Raw genomic sequence first — 27,144 nt, forward strand, 5'->3', positions numbered from 1 at the left:
AAGGGCAGCAGGCAGTATAGTTGGGTTTTTTTTTTTTCAGAAACCTGTTCCTCATGGAAAAATACAAATTTGGAAATGGCTTTTATTAGCAAGTTAATAATATACCGAAATACAAATATACACTCAGTCTTTAATTAGATTTCATGGAATCAAGTCAAGTAATATATATATACACACACGCAATTGTTGTGTAACAGCAGGTCACTAATCTTTGCTGTTTCTTTAAAAGTAACTTTCAGAGAGGCAGAAGAGAGCGAGGAATGTATCTGTGCTGGCTGCATAATTTGGAGTTTCCTTAAGAGCCAGCTGAGACTGAATAGCAGAAGCTGTGATGGTTTAATGTTGCTGGCAGCAGCCTGTGGACAAATCCCATGTGCACGGATCTCAGACGTGAACATGGGCAAAGTAATGCTGCGAACCTCCCTCCCATACAAAAACCTGTCCTGTTTTCTTTCTGGGTTAGTAATACGAACACTCTCCAAGTGTCAAAAGCCAGGACTGGATTCCTTCAGATCTGAATGCATCCCTTCTGGTGCTCGGAAATGCAGGGGCCAGCATACAGCCTATTTACTGCCACGCTGCATTTCACCCTCAGTCTCCCAACAGACTTACCTGCACGAGTCCCAGCTGTTTATTCTCAAGAAAAAGTCCAACAGCTTCCAGATTTTTAGCCTAGCGTGACCCTGTCATCAAGTGCTTCAAACTCCTTGTTTCTTTCCTATTAACTAGCTAAATCGTGACTTCAGAAAAGTTTTGCTACAATGATGGCAAATAACGCTACCCAAGAAACAACATCTTGATATCTGCTGAGCAGTAAGGAGGCTTTCATGTCTGGAAGGAGGAATTAAAAGTCACAGACTACACTGTACTCCATGTCCAGGCCCTTCAGATACTGGCTGCAACACACACATTGGTGCTATCTGGCGAAAGCAAGCACAAATTCTGGGCTCAAATTAATAATTTTCCCATATTTTTAATATGTGCACTGTAGGGGTTTCCCAGGGCTGTGATTCAATATGGGAAATACAGCGCGTCAAGCAAAAATCTGGCACAAAAGCATTTCAAAGGTTCCTTTCTAGGACAAATCTTAAAGTTTCAATCGTCAACCAAACCAGAACATCTGGTTACTTGACCCCTGCGGTCTGTAGCTCTGCTACCTGCATGCTCCCAGGATGATCCCAGGTACCTGGGTACAGCTAATCCCCCCGACTGCACTGGGCTCCTTTTGGAACAAGGAACTGCAAACCTCGGTACTCGACTGTGTTTTTGCAAGACTCGCTTTTATAGCTTGTCCTATGGCAGAAAACTATGGAATAGGTCACTTATTTTAAATTAATTCCAAGAGATCAGCTTAATTTAAACCTGTACGTTCTTCAGTCCTCACTTTTTACTTGTTTAGACTAGACAATCCTTTCAATGGTCTTAAGGCTAGCCAGCCTTTTGACAATTTAAGTGTGAAGTAGATTTGCTGCAGTATTTCTTTTAGATGTGGGGCGGCAGCAGCAGCCGTTTCCATCATGCCTAACCAGTGAACAGCAAATACAGAAGTAACCGCTGCCAACACAGCCCAGTATATTGTTATTTATTTATATAGCACCATTCACAAGCATTGTGGTGCTTAACAAAGTTAAGCAGAACAAGCCACAAACATAAACTGTGGCCGTTCAGAGAAGAGACGACTTTGTCTCCGATTTTACAGCATCAGTCGAGTCAGTGCTCTGGAGGTCTCCGGGAGAGATTCCACCATGGGGTGGACTGAAACATGGCACGAGGGGGTAAACAAGTGGTCATGAGCATTAGTGCTACTGTGGGTTTGTACTGGGGAGTTTCAGAAGCCAGAAAGGAGAGCTGGAGCAAGGAGAGAAACAAGAAGTGGGCACTCTTCCCCTCTGAAAGGCAGGTAGTGCCTGAGTGGGCACGAGAAGGAGGAGGAGGAGGAGGGCTTGTTTGCTTTCTCCTGACACTTAGGGCAAGTTTTGTCTCTCTCAAACATCTGCATGAGCTCTGACCCTACCATCCTTCTGCCTGCACACGAGATGCTCTTTCAGGCTGTGCTAACTTGGCACACTCCTGGGGAGCATTGCCCTGACCAGGGACTGGTGTTACTGGGGAGGAACCACCACGGAGGTCTGGGCTCTGCTCCCGCACTCCACCGAAAATGGAGTCTCGCCTTCTACGTGATGGTGCCACACCAAAACATCCTCATGGGGGTGTGCAAACTTTTCTCACGAGAGTTTGAGATTTGCTTGTTGATGATTCTGCTTCTACACGCGCAGTAAAACTGCCCCAAGTTGAAAATCCGCATTGCCTAAGTGCATTTGCAAAGTGTGCTCATCAGAGCCACAGGCTGGCATAGTGGTCTCGAAACTAAACTCACAGTTGTTATTCAACTGTTCCATTGCAGTATTCAGTGCGTGTTTCAGCAAGTAATGGGACAGAAGCAATTGCTTTCCAGACCAGTGCACTGCTACCAGTGAAGAGGGGGAATGAGCTGGGTTTTTTTTTGCTGTGGAAATTTAAGGTTCGTACAGCTATTGGTGACTGGTACTGCAGACTCCAGGACTAAACAAGACTCCAAATAGAAGACACAAACTATCTAGAGACATGCAATTCCTCCTGGAAAGGCAAAGAAATGAGAAGGCTGCTTTAGATGCCGTAGAAATGCAGTTTGGGAATACGTATTTGAATATTCTGCACTTGGAGAAAGGCACTGCTGTATTTTTGGTGAGGACAGTAATAGGACAGACTGTATTCTAGATGAATGGGAGAAGATAAAGGCTTGCAACAACTGTACACTGCTCTAATAGTTCGCACTCTCCCAGAGAAAGAGAACTGACTGTTACCAAACTAGAATTAACCGAGTTATATCTTTTATCCAAGCAATAAATTCCTGTGGGCAGTATTTTTGGCCTGGAGACATGAGCGGGTGGCTTTCCGACAGGCATCTCAGCCCACTAAACTTTCTGTCTGTAGTCTGGCCGGAGAGGGGTTCAGATAACACCCAGAAACCACTTTATTTTATCCATCCACTAAGTGGGCAAGGCAAAGCTGCAGTTTTAAAAGCTCGTCCTCCAGGATTGTGCTTAGAGTCTCTCAAGCCAAGTGAGAAGCTTTAAATCCTTTTGAATCATAACTAATTGGGGGGGGGGGGGGGGGCAGTTGTCATTAGTCCTAATTCTGAGACTGCTCTGAGGGGTTACGGGGGCAGGGGGGGACGCCCCGCACGGTGCAGCCGAGGAGCCCGGACTCATGCGAAGCGCGGTGCAGGCGGAGGAAGAGGCCGATGCTGGGGGAGGATGCGGGGCCCACGCTGTTTGGGGAGCAACAGCGGTTGCCAGGGGCGACGCGGTCCACTCCCGTGTCCAGGGCGCGTTGCTAGGCGACGCGGGGAGCGCTTCCCAAACCAAACATCCCCATCCCCGCTCCCCGCCCGCCCTCCCCGCCGCGAACGCGCACTAAATATGTCAGCGGGTATTTTCAGAAGCCCGGGAGGACTGACAAATAATTTCTTTGCTATAGTAACTGTGAGGGGGGGCGGGGGGGGGGGGGGGGGGAAGGACTGCGGGGTTTGGTGCTTTGTTTTGGTTTTATTTTATTTTTTTGTAATCGTTATTTCAGAATAAACAGATTAATAGGCTGGACATTGTTCTCCAAAGCAGATGCCCAGGAAAGGAACCTTTTTTTGTTTGTTTTCAAAAATATTATTAAGGAATTAACCTCTTTTGGAGACGGTAGTAACTAGTCATTATGCAAAGCCCCGTGTGCCCAGTTCGCTGCCCAGGGAAGCACGGCACAGGCACCAGCAGAGCAGCAGCAGCGCATGGCCAGAGCTGCCCGCAAACACACAAGTCCCCGAGCAAGTACTCTTTCAACTTTTTTTTTTTTCTTTTTTCACCTGTTTGTAGATCCCTAGAAGTTTCCCAGCAGAATTTAGATTCCTTTAAAGCAGGATTTAGCTTACTTAAAACAGGTTTGCTTTTCCTGCTGGTATCTATGAGTCCAGGGAAAAATAGCCTGGCTGGGAAATAAGCTTTCGGGAGAGGGCGTGTGGTTTTTGAGTGCCCTCTAATTTGACGAAGAGGAGAAACTCACCACAAAGATGTTTTCTTCTAGTTCCATGAACATGGGAAACTAACTTAAATTCTCTATTTTGCATTTTTTACATTGAAATTTGAGGCAACTAATCATAAGCAAAAATTTATAAACAGAGGATTTCAAGGGAGAGCTTGCTCTCTGTGGAAATAAAGAATAGAGATAGGCTTTTGTCAGGCTGGTGGAAACAGATCATTGTCCTGGGCACAGTGGTATGATCTAAAACATAAAAGTTCTGCTGAGCTTGCTAATCATCATTAAGGCCACATGCTGCTGTCACAGGTTCCCAAATTCAATAGGAGCAGAATTTGGGCAGAATTTGTCCCTCCAACTTTTAAATCTAAGCTTAGGCATTGGCATCACATCAGTTCACCTTCACAGTGATTAACGATAAAGCTTATCACTGAAGTTGCTGATTTCCAAGTGTGGAGTGCTTTTATCTACTAATGGCACAGTCCTCCAGGGCACTGCAACAGAATTGCAGCAAGGCATTCACTTCTCTGAGGCAGATGTCATGAAAAGCAGAAATCACTCATCCCCTGGGTAAAAAATAAAGAGTCATAGTACTGGGCACTTTTTAAATAAGGTCTTTCAAAAATTCAGTTCTTTGTTCAAGGATTTATTTTTTTTTTCCCAAACTATTGCTGACCTCAGCCCCCAAACTACTCCTTGGTCTTCTAGCATTTGACTGCATTTATCTCCTCCTCAGGGGGACTCGCACGCCTCCTGCATGAGAACGGTCAGGCCCAGGAACATTTTGAAGGAGGCAGCTGATCTTTTTCTTGTGATGTTCAGAGTGTCATTCAACAGAGAGCAGACACTCATGCAAGACAGCCAAGAGTTCGGCATAGTCTGGCAACTTAAAAATGACAACTGAAAATTAAGAAATGTCATAACTTGAAGAATCTGCCCAGCAAAGGGATAACATACGCACCATTTGCAGCTATTTGAGGTGATCCGGTAGCATTTGCACTCATTCCACAAAAAAAGTAAACTCAAAATAAGCTCCTTTACTTAACGGCATCCCTGCCTATCCTACCTATTGCCTTATGGTAGACTTCAGCATTGAAATCTCCAAGCTGTGTGAAATACAGCTAAAAGATGCTTTAACATTGCAACGTTTGGCCAAGTAAAGCACTTCAAAAGATAATTCTGGCTAAGAGGAACATCTCTGCCCTGACAGCAGAAGAAGCATAGATGAACGTGACCAACCTCTTGATAACTCTGGTCTCACTCAAATGCCAGCCTGCGAAGCAAGCCAAAACTCGCTGGCTAGACCCCCTTGCTCCTTCCACCAAAACTACTAGAGTGATATCTTTGCTGGCATTGACCCAAGGCCTATCAACTCCTTTCAGAGTGTAAAAGAGGGCCCTGAAAGACCCACTATTCTTATTCCTTATTAAGATGGGCAAATTAAGTCCAAGATTCTTCTCATTCCATTCCTTTCTGCTAAGTGCCCTCATTCCTGCTTTAATATGCTAAAAAGTTACTGTTGGGATGAGGAAAACACGTTAAAATTGAGAGCTGACACCTCTCATCTCAAGTGAGGATGCTGGTGGGGGGGTTTAGGGTTTCAGTTGCTGGAGTCCTGTCACTCCCACAGAGCTATGCCTGACAAGAAAAAGGGTTTCCAGCATTCCAACTTTTACTGAAAAAGAAAAAAGAACCCAATTTCAGAAAGTCACTATTTAAACAGTCAGCCTTCCTTATTTTTATCGCCTAGTGGTTTTTAATCCAACCTTATACTTTTGGGAATTTCTGGCCTCACGGGGGAGGGAGCAGTTTATTCGCAATCATATAGCAGCTCAACTTCCCTTTTTTTTCCGAGTATCTTTCTACTTTTGCTTTCCAGAAAATGAAATGTACATCCACTTCTTGCAAGAATGAGAGCAATGTTAGAAGCGTTAAGTGTGACTGCAGGAGCTATTTCCAGTCTATACAGCATTTACTGCATGTACTGAGCAGTATATTGAAGAGGCTGTGAAATGCTAATGATCTCCAGACTGCTAGAGATACAGTCCTAAATAGAAGGAAAAAATCTCTTTGAGAGATTTTTTGCCCATTCCATCTCCAGAAACCATACAAAACTTTAACACCTCCCTTCGGCTAAAGCTTTCCAAGTTACACTTGAAAAACTGAAAAGGAAAAACAGATGGGGGTGGGGGAGTGGATAGAGATGATCCGACTAGAGCTAAAATATCCATTAGTGGTAAATTCCACCATCTCCTCCCCCTCCCAAAAAAACGGACTGCATGGGTCAGATTCCACCCGCAAACCAAGAAACCAGCTCCAACCACATTCACTCAGACAGCCCTTTTTATTCTCTAGCTTGTCTAACCGGCTGCTAGGCAACCCGAGCAGCATTGCTGCTCATATGCATTAAGTATTAACTATTATTTCATTCCTTCCCCCTCTATGAATTGAGGCAGCAACCTCAATTCATAGCAGACAGTTCTATTCCCAAAAGCGAATGCTGGTTAAACTAAGCTGAAAACAGAGTTAAAGCTGTGTAAGGGTTGAATATACCCGGTTTAGCTATAGGATGCTCTCGATGTAGGCGCTATGGGATGCATAGGATTTCCAGCACCCAGCATTACCCACCTACCCCAAGTGCCCTCATTAGGGGCTGAAGAACTCATTTTTGGTATAGCAGGAGATGCAGGTACTCTGAGCCAACCTCTGGAGGTAACTGCCTCTGCGCTGCCTACGCAGGGAGTCTAAAATCCTGATTTAAGTGTAGTGCCCAGAGCGAAGCAATGCAAACATCCCCACTGCTCCTGCTGCATCCAGCCCTTGAACGGTGAGAGGCATCCCTTCGGAGGTGGCAATCCTCCTGTGATAATAAAGCCCTGATTTTGCCAGGGCAAGTCACAAAGCTGTAAAGCAGAGGAGACGGACAGCAGAAAAGATGCCGTTGCCCTGCCCAAGGGCAAGTGCTAAGGTAGAATTTGAGAGACTACACAGTGTGCAAGGCTTTCTGCTCCCCTCCCTCCTGTGAACCAGTTCTGCAAGTAGCATCTCCATCTTTGCCAAAGGCAACTCTTCCAGCAATTTCAGTAGACATTTTGCCTGAAGAAACAAAAAAAATCAAAACTGGGACAGGACAAAAGAAAGCAGCAGCTGCCGGTTGTTTAGAAATGGCAGGGATACTTCAGCTCAGCAAAGAAATTCAGCGACATATTCAGCTCCCCTTGAGAGCCTGGTCCCAAATTTTGGTGACACTCCTGTATCCAAAGTAATTACCAGAACAACCCTTTACAATAGAGGAGGAAGGTGCTGCTAAGGACAATAAGGCCTCGGGACAACAAATTCTTCACCTGCAGGAAGACTCCAAAGGCAGGAGAAGGAAGCGGCTGCACACCGCTGCCCTGCAAGGAAAGGCAGAGCCCAGCACTCTTCCAGCTCAGTGACATTTTTGAGTAATTACAAAACCTTAAGATCCATTATAATGTTAATTTGCTGGCTAGTTGTTGTGGAGAAGTGTAGCTAGATGTTGTGTAGCTACGATGCAGACTGGAAGGAATGCTAAGAATGCCTCCACTTGCAAACTGAGCGACAGCAGGAGGACCAGGAGCTGGAGCAGAGAGGAGCATCCACACACCTCCGGAGCCTCGGAAGGAGTCTAGATACAGAGCGGGTCCTGGTATCAGAAGGTCCTGGTATCAGCCCCCCTCTTCAGATGCAGAAGGCTCCACTGCAGTCAAAACACAAGGTGCCAAGCGATAGCAATGTTCAGCCAAGCCACCAGCTAGCAAGCGATGAGGTCAGGCATGCTTTGCTTTACATCTTTACACGCTCCTCCCCTACGCATGCATCGGATCAGGGACTAGAAGGGTACCACCCTGTATCACACCTCACACTGCCATGTTCCAAACAAAGAAATCAGTATTTGCCTCAACTGAGAGCATCCTGTTGATTTATGTCACCACCTTAATTGAAGTTTTCAGGCTAAATGTTTTCTCTAATACAGCCCAGCCAGAAAATGTCTGTTTTTCAAATTATGAGATGTTTCCTGGGTTGGGGCTGCACTCGTAAGCAACAATAGCGGGCTACAGCTGAGGATGACAAAACATTTTAAAATTAAAACAAATCTCTTTATACAAAATGACTCTGCCCATTTCACAATTAAGAGAAGCAATAATTGTGTTTTTTGGTTTGGGTTTTTTTTTTTTTTAACACTAATGTCACAGCACATTTGGAACCAGAATCAGACATAGTTTCATTTCTGAAACATACCTATTAAAAGGACTGCCAGATCTGATATAAACTTTCCTCCCCAAAATAAATTGGTTAAATGAAAACTAAATTGGAGTCCCTTAAGCTTTCTAACAGTAAACTTCATGTAGCAGTTTTGTAATTTGCAGGTGGAAATACAGAAGAGTATTCATTTGCAGTCTAATGCAATGTCCTGGTTTCGGCTGGGATAGTTTTTTTTCTTCTTAGTAGCTGGTATAGTGCAGTGTTTTGGATTTAGTATGAGAATACTGTTGATAACACACTGATGTTTTTAGTTGTTGCTAAGTAGTGTTTATACTAAGTCAAGGATTTTTCAGTTTCTCGTGCCCAGCCAGCAAGAAGGCTGGAGGGGCACAAGAAGTTGGGAGGGGACACAGCCAGGACAGCTGACCCAAAGTGCCCAAAGGGATATTCCATACCATATGATGTCAAGCCCTGTATATAAACTGGGAGGAGCTGGCTGGGAGGGGTGGATCGCTGCTCAGGAACTAACTGGGCATTGGTTGGCAAGTGGTGAGCAATTGCATTGTGCATCACTTGTTTTGTATATTCTAATTCTTTTACTATTATTATTGTCACATTATTATTATTATTTTCTTCCTTTCTGTCCTATTAAACTGTCTTTACCTCAACCCCCGAGTTATTTTTTTTCTGATTCTCTCCCCCATCCCACTGGGCAGGGGGAGCGAGCAAGCGAGCGGCTGCGTGGTGCTTAGTTGCCAGCTGGGGTTAAACCACGACACACAAGTACCTAGTTACTCTGCAAAATAATATTTTTAAGCTATCAATCGTATCTAAATTATTCAGGGGTGGAAAAAACAAATCCATCTCCTCTAGAAAGGAAAGCCATCAGCTGCTGAGAACAAAGTAACTATCCTCCTACGGCCAAATAATCAGCAAAGCAAATACTAGTAGCAAAGTGCAGCATCATTAGCAAAGAGAAGAGTTTTCTAGGAATACTCTTGCAGTCAAAAAGCGTTTTGTAACAGAGCACATTTTATATGATACAGTATTTTACAAAGGAGCAGAAAAGGCAGAGTGAGAAGCAGTATCCTAAGCATCACGGTTTTCTGCTGGGTGATTGCATGGGACAGTGAATTGACCTGATGAAGTGAGCGACTGCCAGGCTCAGTGGCTGGGACACTTGCTTATTCTTTTTTTCATAGATATTTCAAATGGCAACAGCCTGCCACACTTGTTTGGTCAGGCAGAGTTTCAATGGCAAGAGACCCCCCCCGCCCAAGACGGGGCTGAGGGTCTCTTCTGTGCCATTCCATCACCAAAATGGCACGCACCGCGCTCTTGTGTTCATCTCACCGCGATAACCTGCACGCTCTCGGTCCCTCGTCAGTAAGAGCTGCCCAGATTTTAAGTCTTAAATCATATGAATGAGGTGGCGGTGATGGGGGAGGAATCGGGGCTCTTCTGCCAGGTTCCTGAAGGAAGGTGGAACTCCCTTGGCCGCCCAGATGTTTGCAAATTCACACAAAGAGCCTAATTAACAGTGCAAGGATTAACAAAACTTGTCATTGTTATAAGCAAGGTCAACTTCCCTCACAGTGACTCCACAGCTGACTTAAAAGACTTTTGTATCAAAGCTGCAAAAACCAGGAGCAGATCTTTTCTTTCTGGAACAACTAAGGAGGTGTGAGGATGTTGCCCGAGCTGTAGCATCTGGACACCCGTGCCTCCAGGAGCACCAGTTGAATACTGTGGTTTTAAGCATCCTCTAGAATTGCCTGAAGCATCAACCCATTCTGGTTTTTGCAAAAAGCACAGCACAAGCAACACTGAATTGTTCTGAACTGTCAGCAGCAACTTTTCCCCCTTATTCTGCTGCAAAGAACAATGAAGATTTGTCATTATATGAAGAAGAAAGAGATCAGTCTGAGGCATTAAGAGCCAAGACCCTGCTCCTCTGTGTGGGCTGTGAAGCTTTCAATGGATTTTTCCCGTAAGACAGATTGCACGGGTGGCTTGATTAAATCACCTCGAACTGATTCTCCTGTCTGAGCTGCGCAGCTTCAAAAGCATCAGAGGAATCAGTCGGCGTTCATATCTTCCAGTGGTATCGGGGATTCACTTTTTAAATTATGAATTGCTTAGCTATCGACCCATTACTGCTCTCTCTTAATTTTCCTTTCATTGACTGAATTGCATAAACCTGTCTGTAAAAAGAAAGCCAGAAGATGGGATTGAGTGCACCCTCAGCAAGTTTGCTGACAACACCAAGCTGCGTGGTGCGGTCGACACGCTGGAGGGAAGGGATGCCATCCAGAGGGACCTTGACAGGCTTGAGAGGTGGGCCCGTGCAAACCTCATGAAGTTCAACAAAGCCAAGTGCAAGGTCCTGCACATGGGTCGGGGCAATCCCAAGCACATATACAGGCTGGGCGGAGAATGGATTGAGAGCAGCCCTGAGGAGAAGGACTTGGGGGTGTTGGTTGACGAGAAGCTCAACATGAGCCAGCAATGTGCGTTTGCAGCCCAGAAAGCCAACAGTATCCTGGGCTGCATCAGAAGAAGCATGGCCAGCAGGTCGAGGGAGGGGATTCTCCCCCTCTACTCCGCTCTCGTGAGACCCCACCTAGAGTCCTGCGTCCAGCTCTGGGGCCCCCACTGTAAGAAAGACACAGACCTGTTGGAGCGAGTCCAGAGGAGTGCCACGAAGATGATCAGAGGGCTGGAGCACCTCTCGTATGAAGACAGGCTGATAGAGTTGGGGTTGTTCAGCCTGGAGAAGAGAAGGCTCCAGGGAGACCTTAGAGCAGCCTTCCAGTACCTAAAGGGGGCCTACAGGAAAGCCATAAAGGGACTTTTTACAAGGGCATGTCATGATAGGACATGGGGTAATGGCTTTAAACTGAAAGAGGGTAGATTTAGATCAGATATAAGGAAGAAATTCTTCACTATGACAGTAGTGAGGCACTGGCACAGGTTGCCCAGAGAGGTTGTGGATGCCCCCTCCCTAGCAGTGTTCAAGGCCAGGTTGCAACCTGGTCTAGTGGAAGATGTCCCTGCCCATGGCAGCGGGGTTGGAACTAGATGATCTTTAAGGTCCCTTCCAACCCACACCATTCTATGATTCTATGAAGATACCAGCTAACACTAATCTCACCATTCCATAGGGTAAATCCCCTGTTTGCAGCATCCTTCCCCAAACAGACAAAGAAGAGAGAGACATTTATGAAGGGCAGAGAGGACACGTCGAGGTGCATTAATTATGGATGGGCATTGTCAAATGAAACATCAGTTTATTCTGTTACTTGAAGTATTGGGACTGAGGTTTCTACAACATCCATACTCAACCCTTTCCTACTCCCTGACTCATAGGTCTCTCATGGGCTATGATCTGTAGGTATTTATGAGCCAAACGTGCTTCAAACAACTTGAAGCATTTTAGAAAAATCTTCCAATACATCTGGAGAGCCTCAGTTCAGCAGGTAGCCAGTAAAGACCATTGCACTGCCAATTTTAAAAGCAGAATGATTTGTTCCCTTAAAAAAACAGTTAACCTTTTCAGTGGCTCCTTTATTTACCGAGAAGAGATTTGGGTGGGGAATAGAGGGAAGAGTTTCTTCAGTGCAGCCAGATGGAATTCCAAATCCAGACAGTTTAGTCAGGGAGCTAAGGGGAAGGTGTCAAAATGTGCTTTGCATTAACGTAATAGCAGAAAACACAACTGGTTTAAAATACTATACACAAACAATTACTGTTCTGCTAACAGAACCTTTGCCAGTACAAGTGATTTTATAACCATAGTTAGTTTAAACCAACAGCAACAGAGTTCTAAGTCAGCAATATGGTATTTTATTCTTCAATATCTGCTTGGGATGCTACTTGACATCAGACTTCAGTCAAAATAAACTTTAGCAAATGATACGTTAAATGATCCCATCTGCCTGCTTCAAAGGCAAAAAAAGTAGATTTTATTAATCCTGAATTTCCAGTTCAATCTTCAGAACAGAAGGGTCAGCTTCTGTTCTGACTTAGCATGTTGTAAATCTAAAGTGAATGGGTTTAGTTCAGTGGTATAGGTCAGAGGAGTACATACAATCAAGACATTAACAGCAGTTTCTAAAAATCAAGTATGACATTAATTTTCTTAGTGGAGAAGTTCTACTTTCTGCAGATGGAGGGGAAAAAAGAAAACACCATCATCCTCTCTGCATCTGCACTTACGTTGCTCAGGCAAAAAGCACTCCAGTAGAAATAATGCACATTGTTCAGCTGAGGATTCACATCAGATTTTTTTTTCTCTCACAATCACTACATGCCAAAAAAGTCAGCTAGCTCACCCTCCAACACTGACACAAAGCTACAGAGGGATCTTTCAAAGATACAATTCGAGAAATGGACTCAAAAGAGTACTACAAGCAGTTTCTATTAAGTTCACAAGAGACATTGTTGTCTCTAGGAAAGAGGCAGTTACAGCAATGATGCCAGAAGCCATTTGCAAAGAGAAAAAAAAAAAAAGAAATTTTTAAAAAATGTGTTTGCAGCCTTAATCTCCAGTTCCGCGAGTGTGTGCGCACGTGTGTCCAAGGGAGAACGTTGTTTGTGCTTCTGCAGTGGGAAAACACCCACTGTTGTTATAAACTCATAAAATGGCATCAGTACAGAGATTAGCTGACCTTCCAAAATAGGTTTTCAACACACTATTGTCTCAAAGGAATAACGCAGTCAATTCGCTGTACCCAGCTAAGGTTTCTGGGGGGTGGAGAGGGGGGCAGACTTTTAAAATTAAAATCCTCTGTTATTACATTATTGGACCACATTATTGCATACCTTCTTTAACTGATCAGCATATGCTACTGCTGATTTGGGGGAAAATCATGCTTCCAGGGAACAGGCAGTAGCTCAGCCCTTACCTTAACTTCCTCATGCAAGAAAATCAGTAAAATTTTTATAAGCCTGATAGAGAAAAAGGTATAAAAATTATTGCAGAGAGGCCACAGGCTGTCAGTTCTTACCAACTTTCCATTCACTATTAGCCTAGGATGGCTATAAGCCAGAAGTGTAAAGTAGAAATTCATCCATAGACAATTGACTTTACTCCAGCAGAAATATTGCATAATGTTCTGGCTAATCATGTAATTCAATCCTCATATATGAAGAAAGCAGTTAGAAATCAGGAGATGCATTCAAAATGTTCACCGTGGAACGTTTTGTTGTCCAACATCATAATATAAATTCAACAAAGTAGCTGCCAAAATGAAAGCTATCACAAAAATTCCTTAATGATAGACTAATAAGAGACTCATCACCAAAGTATTAAGTAATTCTTCAGGGAACATGAATAAGCATTGCAATGTATGATGTATTAATTTAGTTATTTGGTGGCATTTAAGAAAAAAGCTTGAGTTTTGAGGACATGAGGTTAGAATACAGCTGGAAAAATTCAATCCACGACATAAATTGCCTCTTGAAAAGTGCAAAGAGAGGGAGTATCACTGAAACTATCCTGTGTTTCTCATCAGGTACTGCAAACAGAGCAACATGGAACAACAGTTTAGCTTGTCTACAGTTCATCTTCCCAAATATTTTGGTTCCAAAATTCACTTTTTGAAAGCACTCTACATGTGTGTTCACTTGGATTGCAAAACAGCCTGAAGAATGATACTGGAGTCACTTCAGCAAGAAATCCCCCACTCACTCTTTTCCCCAAAAGCATTTCTCTAACTAAGCAATTTCTCCAGGGCTTGGTTGGTTGTTTTCCCTCTCTCAGTTTTTCAGGATCAAAACATGGCTCTCAGCATTGTTTCTGCATCTTCACCAGATAGCACCCTGCAAGATTGCCAGCCCTCTGAAGAAGGGAGAGCAAACTGGGGGAGGAAAATCCACCAAGTAGGTGCTTCTCCTGGAGGACCATTCCCACGCGCATCCAGGGGAGCAAAGAGAAGCCAGCAACTGCATCGAGTACTTCTCTTAAGAGGACAGAGAGCAGCCAGAGCCGTGCAGCGCACATCCCTGTTCTCAGTGTCCAGAGGGTAAAAGACAAGTGCCTCGGCACAAGTACTCTGAGAGGGCATGAAGCAGAGCAATAATCATAGAATCATTTAGGTTGGAAAAGACCTTTAATAATGACATCATCCAAAAAATGCATATGTGATTTTGATCAGTGAGTAAAGCAGCAACCACTTGAGGATTTCAAAGCACTTTACAAATATTAATCCTTACAACTTTCCGGCTCCTGGAAAAAAAAAGGTAGGTATTGAATTTTTCCCTAATGGAAAATGGAAATGAAATCACAGAGCAAATAAAGCAGGGTTTCCCAAACAGACTCAGAAGTACCAATAGATGTGGATTGTGGATCAGAAAAAGATGGGACTTGCTAGATCAGAGACTAATTTCTGCCTCAGAGCACAGTCCCGTAAGACAGTCTAAGGTGGCACAGAAACCCCAGTGAGGACTGGGTCCGGAGGCAAGGAGGTGCATCAGAAATGTGGAATAAACATCCTTCAGCATGGTATACTCTTGGAACTACAATCTATCATAATGTATATATATGTATGTATACAGGTATAATTTTTTATACACGTGTGTGTCTATATATACAAAAAATTAAAATATACATGTATCTCCACATACACAGATATAGCCCCAGGGCCTGCCTGAACATACAGAGAGATTTTACTGTGACAGACAGTCACAGTAAAATGCTTTGATATTAAAATGTCTCCTTTCAGTCCCCACCAAGGAAGTGATGATTAGTGCTCTTCACAAATGAGGTATGAAGACAGAGCTTGCATGATACCTGTGGAGCTAAAGACAAAGCACATTTCCCTACAGGGCAACAGTCGGGGACTTAAAAATTCCTGAGTATTACAATAAGGCAGATTACGTTTTTATGAGTGATTGCATCCATGAAAAAGATGCAGAAAAGTACCTGGTCCACAGTTTGTATTTAGGAAAGACTTACCCTGGAATCCACTACCCGGCTCAGCTGTAATCCACCATAACAATAGATACAGTGGAATAAACAGAAAGGCACTGCCTGGCCCATGCTTGTGTATGCTCTGTCCTCACACCGTGTTAAGAATCAGAACACTGACTCCCAAAAATCAACTCCAAAAGTTAGGTGTTTGTAGTTTGTTTATTAAGCACCAACACAATAGCTCGCACGTCATGCATTTCCTCCATGACGGCACAGGAGGGTGTTTGCTCTGAGTGAAGTTGATCTCTAAAAGGGTTATGTATCTTAAATCGCCTAAAGATCCTTTATTTGAAGGCACATCGGGCTCTTCCCTAGTAACGAAAGACAGCCCTTCCCAACAGTGCAGAGATGACGCAGCAGCAGCAGCTGATGAGGCATCACACTGGAATGTCTTGGATGGGGACTGCAGAGGAGGTTTCTGTGACGGATAAAACACGCTGCCAGCACAAAATAATGAACCTCTATCTTTATCGTAAGACAATCTTTGCTCTGCCTCTCCCATGAAACCCCTGTGAGCACTTCGGGGCAGAGACCGGCCCCCACTGCACTGCTGTACCACACCCAGGGTAACGGATTATCAGGGTACGTTGGGGCTTCCCAGCACTGTAACAGCTCAAACATTCATGGTTTTTAACTGATATTAGATAACAAGTCTAAAAGAAGCTATTTCTACTTAGTGCCTCTACCTCAAGAAAGATTAAATAATGAACTGACTCAAAATTTCAACAGCCAGGTAAACCTCCAGGAACACATAGTTTATTAAATGTTACAGAAATGTTGACTGCACTTTTTATCTAAAAATAAGTTGGGTTTTTTGGTTGGTTTTTGGTTGGTTGGTTGGGGTTTTTTTAAGATCTTTAAGTTCTGAGCAGCATCTAGAGTGGGAAGAATGAAAATGTGGAAAACAGCAGTGGTAAGAATCAAAAAGCACTTTTGCTGTTCCAGTATAACTTGAAACATGAATTATCTGGCTTACAACTCTTACCTTACACAATTCTCTCTAATGGTTGCAGCATACAAGACAATACTCTGAAATAAGTCCATTTATTAGCCCAGCAAGCAGCAGTTCTAACCATTTAAGTGCTTCCCGCCTGCCAGCGGCTCCGATCTAGTGAATATTATCTGACCACGGTGTTGGGAGCAATCTTACGGAAACTACCACAGTAAATGCTATTGCTAAAGGAAAACATTGCCACCAACAGATCTCTAGGCTAAGCCACAAGTTGGAACAACCTTTGCTTTTGCAACGCCCAGCTCAAGTCAAGAGTGCTGCAGGCTGTCAGCCTCAGCAGGTGAGTGTAACAGAGCTGGTGCCTAAAACATGAAGGGTGAATTTTGTATTTATGGTTTGGGGGAAGGTAATTAATATGGAAAAATCTGCATTATGAGTTCAAACAACTGTGGAGGATGGGTAGCCTGCAGGCAAGCCCCAGTTTCTTCAAGGGTTTTAGGACCTGGGTGAGGGATATTTCACTTTCCTGGCAGCTGCAAGTCTTCTGAACGATGGTGCACATCTATCATATTAAGAAGAACAAATATTTGCTAGGAAGAAGGAAGCTCTGAAGATTAGCTTGGTGACCAGATGCCATTATTTCTCTTATTATCTGTACCTATTAAAGAAAAATTTCCTCCCATGATTGGTCATTTAAGGTCATGAATATTTGAAAAAAATCTGCATTTCATCATCTTTTGGGGGAAGGGGTGGGGGTTTAAACAGCACATAAAATACTTTGTTTAAATGCAAGGACTGAAGATAAATTAGACAGAACTAGTCCATGTGCACTTATTCACATCTACCCCCACGTTTCACAGCCCAGAGATGGATTTCAAGTTGGTGTTTTGACTGTACCATCCAAGACAGTTCAGGGGAGGAGAAAGGAGAAAGATATCCTTGCACAGCCCAGCGAGGTGACAACACTGACGAACAGCGTACCTACAACACACTGAGAGGCTGGTCTTATCTCAGAACTTGCTTCCTCCCAGCTTTCTGCAAGCTTCATCTTATCAGAGGCTATGCCCAAATTCTCTTTACTGTCCAAACAAGAACACAATCCAGGTAAGAGAAAGTATGAGACTACTGCCTGCTTGCCAGAAAGGCCCCAGATCTGGCTGAACCAACTGGAATATCCAGCTCTGTGCAGAATCCGGCCGTCAGCCTTGCTTCCCATCAGCATCCCCTAGCTGCATGGAGACGGGCCATTTGTCCGCCTAATCACACACATCTCCAGATGCCTCCTTTTGCTTCCCTTCTCCAGCCGTAGCCTGGGTTGCAGCAGACTGGAAGAGTTTGGCAGAGCAACAAAGAACAGGCACACTCCCACGGAAGGCAGCGACACACCGCTTGGTAAGGACAGGCTGCCTTCGCCACCCTTCTCAGCAAAGCCCTGCTTTGTCCAGGCTCAGTTCCGTCCTCAGACACTGGTGAAACCCTCTCCCACCACGGCCATGAGGCGATGGGGAGAGTTACTGTCCCTGTGCCTTTTTAACCAGTCCCACAGCCTTGTTTATACACCCAGTAAAGGTTACTTAAGAAATTGTCTAATTGTGAAATTGTCCATTAGCAGCCAGTAAAGCCCTCTGAACCCGCCCTAGGCACAAGAAGCACTAATCCAACCCACACATCATCAAGCACTGGTTCAGCTCAGGATCAGATCTTGGAGAAAGCCAAGCAGGGAAAAGAAAAAGGCCTTTTCACATGAGCTGATTAGAGCTCCACTACGTCAGCATCTAGTCCTGTGACCGACAAAACATGGGAAGTCCTCTGTGCAAAAGCTATCATCAGATGCAACACGCTCAGATCATCTAGACTGTGCCATTCTAGAAGACATATGCATCCACCTTAAATAACCTTTCCAAATCAAGTGAATAGAATAACTTCAACCAGCGTTGTATTCAGGCCATCACTGCATCGCAGTGTAGGGCTGCTGGATGTCTATACATGATAATAATAAAAATTAAATGCTCAGTGCCCTGGTTTCTCTAATTACTGTAGCACTGTTTTAGGGCAAAAAAAAAAAAGTCCTTGTAAAGTGTCCCACTGTCTACCTGCTCAGCTACGCAAAGGCAGGCCAGTCCAGAGGTTTTACCCATCAGCGTGAGGTTCCTTTTTCTAAAACCCACTGACCTCCCAGCATCCCAGATACCCTCCACCGGAGATTAGGAGAAACAGAATAACTAATATAATTCCCAAAACAAGGTGAATGTTTGATCAGCTGTGTGTTAAGCCAGAAATTATCCAGAATAGTTCCAGGGTTGTCATGGTGGCAATGGGATCTTAAGCCGACACTAAAGAACAGTCTCACAATGATTAACTAGGCGGCAGCTAAGGAAATTGCTTATTATGCTTGTTTGCCTATAATCATTCCACCCGTGCCTTTTCCTTTCTCTCTTCTTCCCCGATGTTTCTTGTCAGTCTTAACCAGTGACACCTCCAAAAGAAGGAGCATCTTAATTATGGGCTCAGTTCAGTGGGGCCCTTTGCCTTGCGTTAACCTCAAAGAACCACCAACCATGTAATCCCAGACAAACTCCTGAATAACTGGTGTATCACCGCATAGATTCAGTATTGATTTCATCCTAGCGCTTCCAAATGAGTCGGGCACTTACAAAACTCAGCTATGGAGACGGAACCATCTTTCTTCACACCCAGATTCACTCATGCTATGTGGACTTTACAAGGATTCACTCATCCATAACATGCCTGCAAAGGAGATGCGCACGGGTTTGCAGCACGTGTCTGCTGGTGCGTACGAGCATGGGTTCAGTTCCTGACGGGAAAGGCAAAATGTGTACTCCAAAGCTGCATGGGAAGAAAGTAAATCCAGCCATGAACCTCTTCGCTAGAAGGGATGAGGAAAACATCATTTCACATGCAAACACCTCCATCTGCATACAACACCAAGAGCCACTTGGCAGCTAAGAGAGGAGGCAGCAGGACCGAAGGCAGGTCTCCTGCCCCAAAACCTGGAGCTTGCTGCCACGTACCACAGTACAACGCAAATCCTTCCCTATGAGGACAGCTGAGCAGGCAATGTTTTGGAAACCCTGACCCACACTGTGAATTTCTCACAGCAGAACAGCGTCAGCTGGCAAGGGCGCAGAAAGGAAACACATCCCTTTGGCACTATGCACAGTAGCAAAATTCACGGCACAGATGCAGCAAGCAACAGAACAGTGCTTTTGTCAGCTCAGCTTGGGCTGCCCCAAGAGGCAGGACAACTCCTGAAGAGCAGGGGCTGATCTCCATGGAGAGACGCTGCTACGCGCGTCTTGGACACGGTGGCATCCACAGAAGCCTTCCTGCCTCCCGCTTTTACTTTGTTTCTGGTTGTGTTCTGCATTTTCTTTGTAAGGACTAGAGACTTCGTAAAAACTAGAGATGCCCTGAAGAAGTCTGAGCATGAAGTCACTCTGCCACAGAAGACAGGGACGTGTCTCAAACTGCTGGTTTTCCTCATAGCCTACACACAGGTACCTGCTGTCATTTGTCCTCGTACACATTCAGACATTCCCACACATAAAGCTAGAGAAGAACCACCTCAAACAGAAAAAAATAATTTGTGGAGACTGGATGGTCATAATATGCATCAATGATGCAGCAGTGAGGAATATCGCTGCAGTCAATGCAATTATTTCTTCTGTCAGCTTCTTGCTAGAGACACTGAGGATTTCCTTCAGCAGAGTATTGATTTGTGACAAGAAAACAAAGAATCCGATTTTTTTTTTTCCAGTTGCTTTATATAAAGTCATCATTGGCACAGCATTCTGTGACCCCTGTTTCTTTGAAAGCAACTGCAATGTTCAATTGTTAATCTCTTTCAAAGCTTCATTGCTACAACACATTTGTACTATGCTGAGGCTTCGTCAGCATTTATTAAGCTCAAAAAGAAATTCTTAATTTCTTAATAGAAATCTGATTTAGGGAAAAAAGCAAGCTTATCAATTGCCTTTAAATTACTTTTCAAATGCCTTCATTTGGCATTTCTACAGCTGTTAACTCCTGTGTAATACCAGATGTACAAAACAAAACAGTTTATAAAGTTCTGTTTGGGAAGACTCTTGCTTCTGTTGCAATTTAAAATACTCCTTGTAAATTTAATGCTGGATAGATACTGCTTAACCCCCCCAGCGTCGTAAGTAAGCAGGAATATCATCAGAAGAGGAAGATTTTCGCATTCATTGACATGAAATCACATGTCTATACATAACTACATATCGTTTTAACAAGTCAGCTGAATTAAGGAAATCTAAAAACTTTTCTAGTCCTTCTGTTTTAGCTGGGTGACATGCAAACATAGCCATCTTTCATAAAAACATGACCCAAAGCTGAAGGTGGGTTTGTTTTTTTTTTCCTTTCCCCCCTAACTGGAAACAGTTTGTGTACTGATGTGCCCTGAAATAATTTCCTCCATGCTTTCTGTGTTAAGAAGTGTCATTGTCTGTAGGTAGCGCCCCGTACGAAAGGATTCCTCTTTGTTCAGTGTATTAACGGGTACATGGCTTGCGCTGAAGAAATGTTTTGTCGTCTATTTATGTATTTATGGCATAATTAGTTCATATGCTACTTAGACAGAAACAGCCTAACGTTAGAAAGCCAGCACATTCTTAGACAATAAGGTGGATTTGTGAATGTTTGAACACAGGAATAAAGAACTGCCAGTCCAAATAAGACAAAATACCGAGTCTCAAAGCGCAGATTACAGCAAGAAACCTTGCATATGTTTCAAATATCAGAAACATAATCCCGGATCACCGAGCTGCACGCGCTGACACAGGGGGAGGTTAGGCGCTCCTCTCCGCAGCACCCACGGCAAGCCCTGGCACGCTGGTCCGGGCAGTGCTTTGCTCCAGCTGGCGGGCGTCCAGACGTTAACTGCACTGGCATTTGTTTCGAGGGAGGGAAAGAGGGGAAAACTTGGTTTAAATATAACTCGGCAGCCTCCAGCAGAAACTTTGGCTGAGAAGCCGAGTGGTAAGATACGCCTGTTGAATCAGCACTGCCCTCCCTGCGCTGTGACTCTGCACGCCTCAGGACGCTTTTAGCTCTAGAGTACTAAAACTGAACAAGGAAAATATGCTAGAATATGTTAGAACAGCTATGTTTACAGGCCTGTATTAAAAGCAAAAACATGTTGTGATTAAACATAACAGCTGTCAGTGCTCTGAGGTGTTACAAGCATGAGACTATTTAAAGACAATGACTGGCGCCATCTATTTTACTGCGATCGAGCTAGGAAAAGCTAGTTATTAACCACTGACTGAGGCTTTACGTTTATGGCAGCCCTGAAGAAGTTGTCACAGAGAGGGTAACAAGTACAGAGGTGACTTTTAGTGGCAATGAATACTCTCAACTGGAGAATTTACCCCAACAGATAGCCCGGACACACAACATCAGTGGCACTGGCTGCTCATGTCTGCAAGAATTACGGCCTTAAATTACCACTTCACATTTACACATGCAAAAATATACAGAAAGCATATTGTTAATGTACCTTCACATACATAACACATGATTCAACAGCTACTCTCTCTAGACCGCACTCGGCTTTAAGTCTTGAGATGGGTGACCCCTTCCCTCCCTCGTAGCCCTGCTGCGGGGGACTCAACGGGACACGTGGTGCCAAGGCCCTTGATGAAGATGGGCCTCCATTTATATGCCAAACCTAAAATCTATATGCCAAACCTACAAAATTCTCTTTAAGAGGGCAGATCTGATGCTAAAGGAGAATTTGCTGCACTGGGCCATGCCCACGGCACCCAGCGCGTTGCCTGCACGTCTTGCACCCTCTCCGCTTGCTGTAGCACAGCGTTGGGATTTCACACTCGCTCGGACCCTTCCACAGCAAACAGAGCTGGCACGCAGGGCCCCAGGACACGGACACGGTACTATGAGAGGAATTCATAAGATGCAAATGGCACAGCAGGGAAACGCAAAGCAGGGAGCGTCTGTGGGAGTCCCATGTGAAGCCTGACGGACCTGGCTGCTGCGTTCCTCTGTGGCAGCGGATGCTCTTATCACCATCCACAAACGCATTGGGATCATTCCCCATTTTGCAGAAAGCAAGCGGGGACAAAGAAATTCCAGTTGTCAACCCCTCGCTTGCTTTTGTGTGCGCTTTCACCCTTAAGGCCAAGATCCCGCGGTTACCTGAGAACCTGTTTAAAAAGATGAGTATTTCCAAACCTCACTGGTACGGGAACAGCTTTGAGAACATGAACTCTGAAGGCTTAAAACAAAAAAACAGAGCAAGCCCACATCTGTGTGTGCTGTAAGGCAAATGCAAAACATCTCACAAAATTCAAATAAATTTCATGTCCCTTGGGACAGCAATAGTGAGAAGTAAAGAACCAAGTGGACACGTTGGTGGTTTTAAAACATGAACTAAGATTTTCAAAAGGAAACAATTAGTGTCAATGTCAGAGCCACCGCATCCCAGTCCCGACGTCAGATATCCAAAACCCACAATTTGGTCCGACAAGTGTGGTTTTTCCTCACCTGACTTCAGCCATCTAGAAGTCAGACTTTGCTCATCCTAGACTCCCTCAACAGAGAAAGATACCTTCAGAGGCTGATTGAAATAGGTAACCATGAGAGGGCCTTCCAAGATGCCTCCCCTTCCACAGACTGCCTTCCACTAGACGTGTAACTTTAAAATAAAACCTGAGATAAGACTGAATTCATCTTAAACTGACTGAAGCAAACTCACACCGAAAAGTCAAACAGCAGAGGCAAAAAAGGAACCCCAGTCTTTGGGAGCTTAAGGTTTATATTTTGAGACTGATTTTTTTTCTTTTTTTAAGCCAGGAACGACTCTCTATTCTCAAAATTATTTGTAACCGAGAGAAAGAGTCGAAAAGTTTGGGCAGAAGCAGATGAAAAAAGCCTTGACTAACAAATGAATCTGAAGCTGAGCATGGTCAGTTTAAGGATATTCCAAGAGCAAAAACATGAAGTAGATTTAATAAAATTATTATTTATTCCACTTTGCTCTTTAATTAGTAAGATTTGCTTCTTGCAATAGGAAAACCAAAAAAAAAAAAAAAAAAAAGACCTTAGAGTAGTATCTAAGTAAAAAGAATGGAAAGATTTAATCACACCGCAGGAACTCACGCTTGAAATAGGCACATACACAAAATCCTGCTTTAACAGGAGATGAGTCTTGTTTCACAACATACTTTATTCAAAACAAACAGGAGAAACCAAGTCAAGAATAGATGGCAGATACTTAAAAATAGGTCTTATTGCAATTTTCGCTCGTTTCTAAGACCAACAAGAAAGCAAGTGCTGGGATTTCAGAGCTCTGGCAAACTAAAGGGATGAGCTGGAGTTGAAATCAAACCCCCCCCATCCCCAGTAAGCCTAGGAGGAGTGCCCGGGAGAAAACGGAGACAACACAAGAGGTGTGCAAGCTTCTCAACAAGGCAGCAGAGGGGCTGCCTGGCCTGTGTCCCCTCTTCCCAGTGCTCACCAGCACTTGCAAGCTCACACCGCCGCGGGAAGGGCGGACGGAGCCCGCCGGGGTCTGTAGCAGCCGAGGTTTGTTCCTGAACGCTTGTTCCGAACCAAACCTGATGCTCAGAGCAGGGAGTTAAAGGAAAAAAAGCAAGGGAGCCGGGGAGAAGTTCGTTACGGCGGGAGGGATGCCGTCCCCCCGCCGGGGCCGCCACCGGCACCGCCACGCCGGAGGCGAGAAAGCGGTTTGGATTGCCGTTCCCCGGGCAGGGCGCGGAGCGGGGACCGCGGCGCTCCGGGCGGTGCCCCCGGGCAGCAGCACCGGGGCGGGGGGGGGGGGGGGTGTGCGTCGCCTCCCCCGCTCCGCCCGGGCGCGACGCCGCTCCCAACTTTCCGGGGGCGGCGCGGGGAGCGCCCTCAGCCCCGGGCGACACCGAGGGGTGGCGGATCCCGGGGAAACGTTCCGAGGCGCGAAGCCTGCGGCCGGGACGGGGCGGCGGGTCGGGACGGAGGGGGGGGGGGGGTGTCCCCGCGTCCGCTGCCGCCCCCCGCCTCACCAACCCCCGCGGAGGCCGCGAAGCGCCTTGCCCCCCCCCCATCATCCACCCCGCCGCGGGCCCCCTCAGCGGGCGGGACCCCCGGGGCCGGGCCCGCTGCTGCCCCCCCCCCCCCCGGCGGGGCGCCGCGCCCCCGCTCACCTGCCCTCCCCGCCGGGCGCCGCGGGCTGCGCTGGGCTCCGGCCGCCGGGGCCGCGCGTTGCTCCCGTTGGCAAGTAACAGTCTCCAGGGCTACGGTCACTATGGCGCCTGGCGCCGGGTCTCGAGGCAACTGTTGCTACCCTCTCCCCGCACGTCACCGCCCGGCCCCGCCCACTCCGCCGCGGGGGCGGGGGCGTGCCCCGCGCGGCGCCGCCGGCTGTTGGCGCGACGGCTGTCTGTCGGTGGAGGGCGGGACGCGGCGGGGATGGGCCAATGGTGGTGGGGAGGGGGCGGGGCGGAGAGTTGGCGCGCGCTTTGGCGCCTCAGCGCGGGGCGGGGCGGGGCGGGGGGCGAGGGGCCGCCGGGGCGGGGCGGGGCGTGAGGCGGGGCGCGGATGGGCAGGGAGCAGCGGTTCTGTCAGCGCCGCGCTTCCAGACTGGAAAACAATTAATTCTTCCTCTATTAAATGTTAAAAAGTTCCCGCTGACTCCCGGGCAACGGCACAAACCCGGTCGGCACAGGGGCGGGCTCGGGGTTTCTCCCAGTTGCCGCTGGTTTCTCCCTACCTGAGCTCCCAGTTCCCCATGACATCAAACCGTCTCCATAGAGATCGGCTGTGAAGTCACAGGCAACAAAGCGCGGGGCGGGGGGGGCACACACGCGGATGGGAGCTGATGGAGAAACAGGGGCCAGGGGTCCCGGTTTAGAGCAAATTTTAGAAATAGAAGTGAATCGCTGCGCAGCATCCTTCTGCACGGGTACACGCTCCCGCTTCCCGCCCCAGCGCGGGTGAAATGAGGCACCGGCAGCGCTTGGAGTTCGGTTGGGGGATGCGATGGACAAGGATAGAAGCAGCGTCATCGTCCCATGACACAAAATTATCCGTCTAACAGCAAATGCTTCCTGATGGAGCTCCCATCATGGCTTTTAAAGAACGGGCTAAGTCCACCAAATGCTGGGCTCGAACCCCAAACGGCTGCAGCAGCAAGCGTGTTTTCTGGTGAGCTCCGTGCGGAGCCGGAGCGAGTCCGGAGGAGATATCTGCCAGCTGCCGGCAACTTGGGAATGGCTCCCAGTGCCTGCGCCCGGCCAGAAAATGTGCAGAACCCTGTCAGCCCGCAGATACCTGTATTTGCACATGCACAGCGTGACAAGGCTCTGGGATACCGCACCGGGAAAAACCCACGTAGCACATGGTTATGGGTGGGAAGATGTAACTGATGTTTTTATATTGGTGATGGAGAGAAAACAAAGCCTAAACTATAGTCTCTGGGCGCAGAGAATCGCAAAAGCAGCAGCTACCTTGGCTCTACACTTTCTCCCCTTAAATGAACATCCCCGTTATGCCTGCGGTGAGAATCGGTGTTATCCAGCACGGACATCCTCTGCCCTCCTGGAAGTGGTTCAGGCTGGAAACTCAGCAGATTTCAGGTGGAGCTTCCTTGAAATCCTTTCCCTGAGTGACCAGAAGAGACTCAAAAGATTGCACTGTGTGAAGAAGGGGATTTGTGGCCTCAGGCTTGCATTTCCAGTCTGGACATGACTGCCTGGCCTCACCAGCAAGGCAGTGGCAGGTGTCCTGAACGCATGCAGACTAAAATCTATCCATAAGGATGGCCTTTATTCCTTCATTTTGGGGTGAAAACTAGGCTTTTTGTAGTAGGCGTCACAAATTCTGCCCCTGCAGGGTTGGGATGCTGCTCTGGATACAGATTCCTATAAAAACAAAACAGCATGTACAAACCTTTCCAGGCAGTTACAGCAACTCCCTTGGGAATTAATATTGAGTAGTTGCAAGAACCCCAGCTCATGCTGAGCCATCTTGTCCCGGTCTTTTTGCAAAGAATGGCCACATTCTCTTGTTTTCTGGCATTTCATGCAGGCTGAGTTTTGTGTCTGTCCCTAAGAACGAGACGGTGAAGGAAACACCGACACTGCTATTAATGTGATTTTTCTCTTTTTCACCTTGCATTTGTAATAGGTGACAAATTTAAACATATTTGAAAGTTCAGATGGTTCCGTTGTTCAAATTCTAAGAGGTTTCTCTTTACAACCAAAGGGTCTTGATAGTATGACGATGATGATGAGCCTGGTTGTGGCTTTGTGATTAAGGTTAAATACAGTTTTGCTCCTAAAGAAGAAATTATGAATGGAGGGATAGCTTTAAAAACAAGTAGGGATGTGTCCTTCCTCTTACTGCGGGTAATTACATCTCCCACCAACGCACATCAACCTTGCTGCTTCGGAGCTGGCCTGACCCATGCAGAGTTAACCCAGTCCTATATCCTGGGCATTTCTCTTAAGTTTAAAATGACTGATAGATCTGAGGTGGCTAACACTTGCTTTAACCACAGGAGAGGGAGGTGCTCCGCTCCCCACATCCTCTCCTGTTTATTTTAATTCTGGCAGTAAGGGCTGCATAATGAAAACCAATACGTGCTCTAGGTCAGTCTCAGTTCTTCTCTATGCTTTTTGAAAGCAGGTGCTGCCAAGGAAAGCAGCATTTTTTGTAAAGCTTTATGGAATACTTCTGTTTGTGGGGGTTTTGTTGGTTTTTTCCCCCGGTTAAATCCAGCAGAATCACCACGTGCGCTTTCCAATTGCTTTGAAAAATCCCCATCAGACATTTCAAGATTTCAAGGATCACCTTATTGACATGCAATAAAAAGCTTTTATGATGTATTTTTCTGTAACGTTTTCTGAAAAGTATGTCCCAGCCTAAGCCAAGG

General features: G+C 45.9%; 1 protein-coding gene across 1 annotated transcript in view; it reads right to left on the minus strand.

The window, feature by feature from the left end:
• The window catches only part of RFX2 (regulatory factor X2), a 60,429-nt gene extending 35,969 nt beyond the window's left edge, over positions 1-24,460 (minus strand). Inside the window, exon 1 of the mRNA XM_050910489.1 lies at positions 24,416-24,460. The gene's annotated coding sequence lies outside the window, so the exon portion shown is untranslated. The remainder of the gene's footprint in view (positions 1-24,415) is intronic.
• Between the last annotated feature and the right edge of the window lie 2,684 nt (positions 24,461-27,144).

Source organism: Gymnogyps californianus, chromosome 24 (genome assembly GCF_018139145.2).
Source record: "Gymnogyps californianus isolate 813 chromosome 24, ASM1813914v2, whole genome shotgun sequence".
Taxonomy (NCBI): domain Eukaryota; kingdom Metazoa; phylum Chordata; class Aves; order Accipitriformes; family Cathartidae; genus Gymnogyps; species Gymnogyps californianus.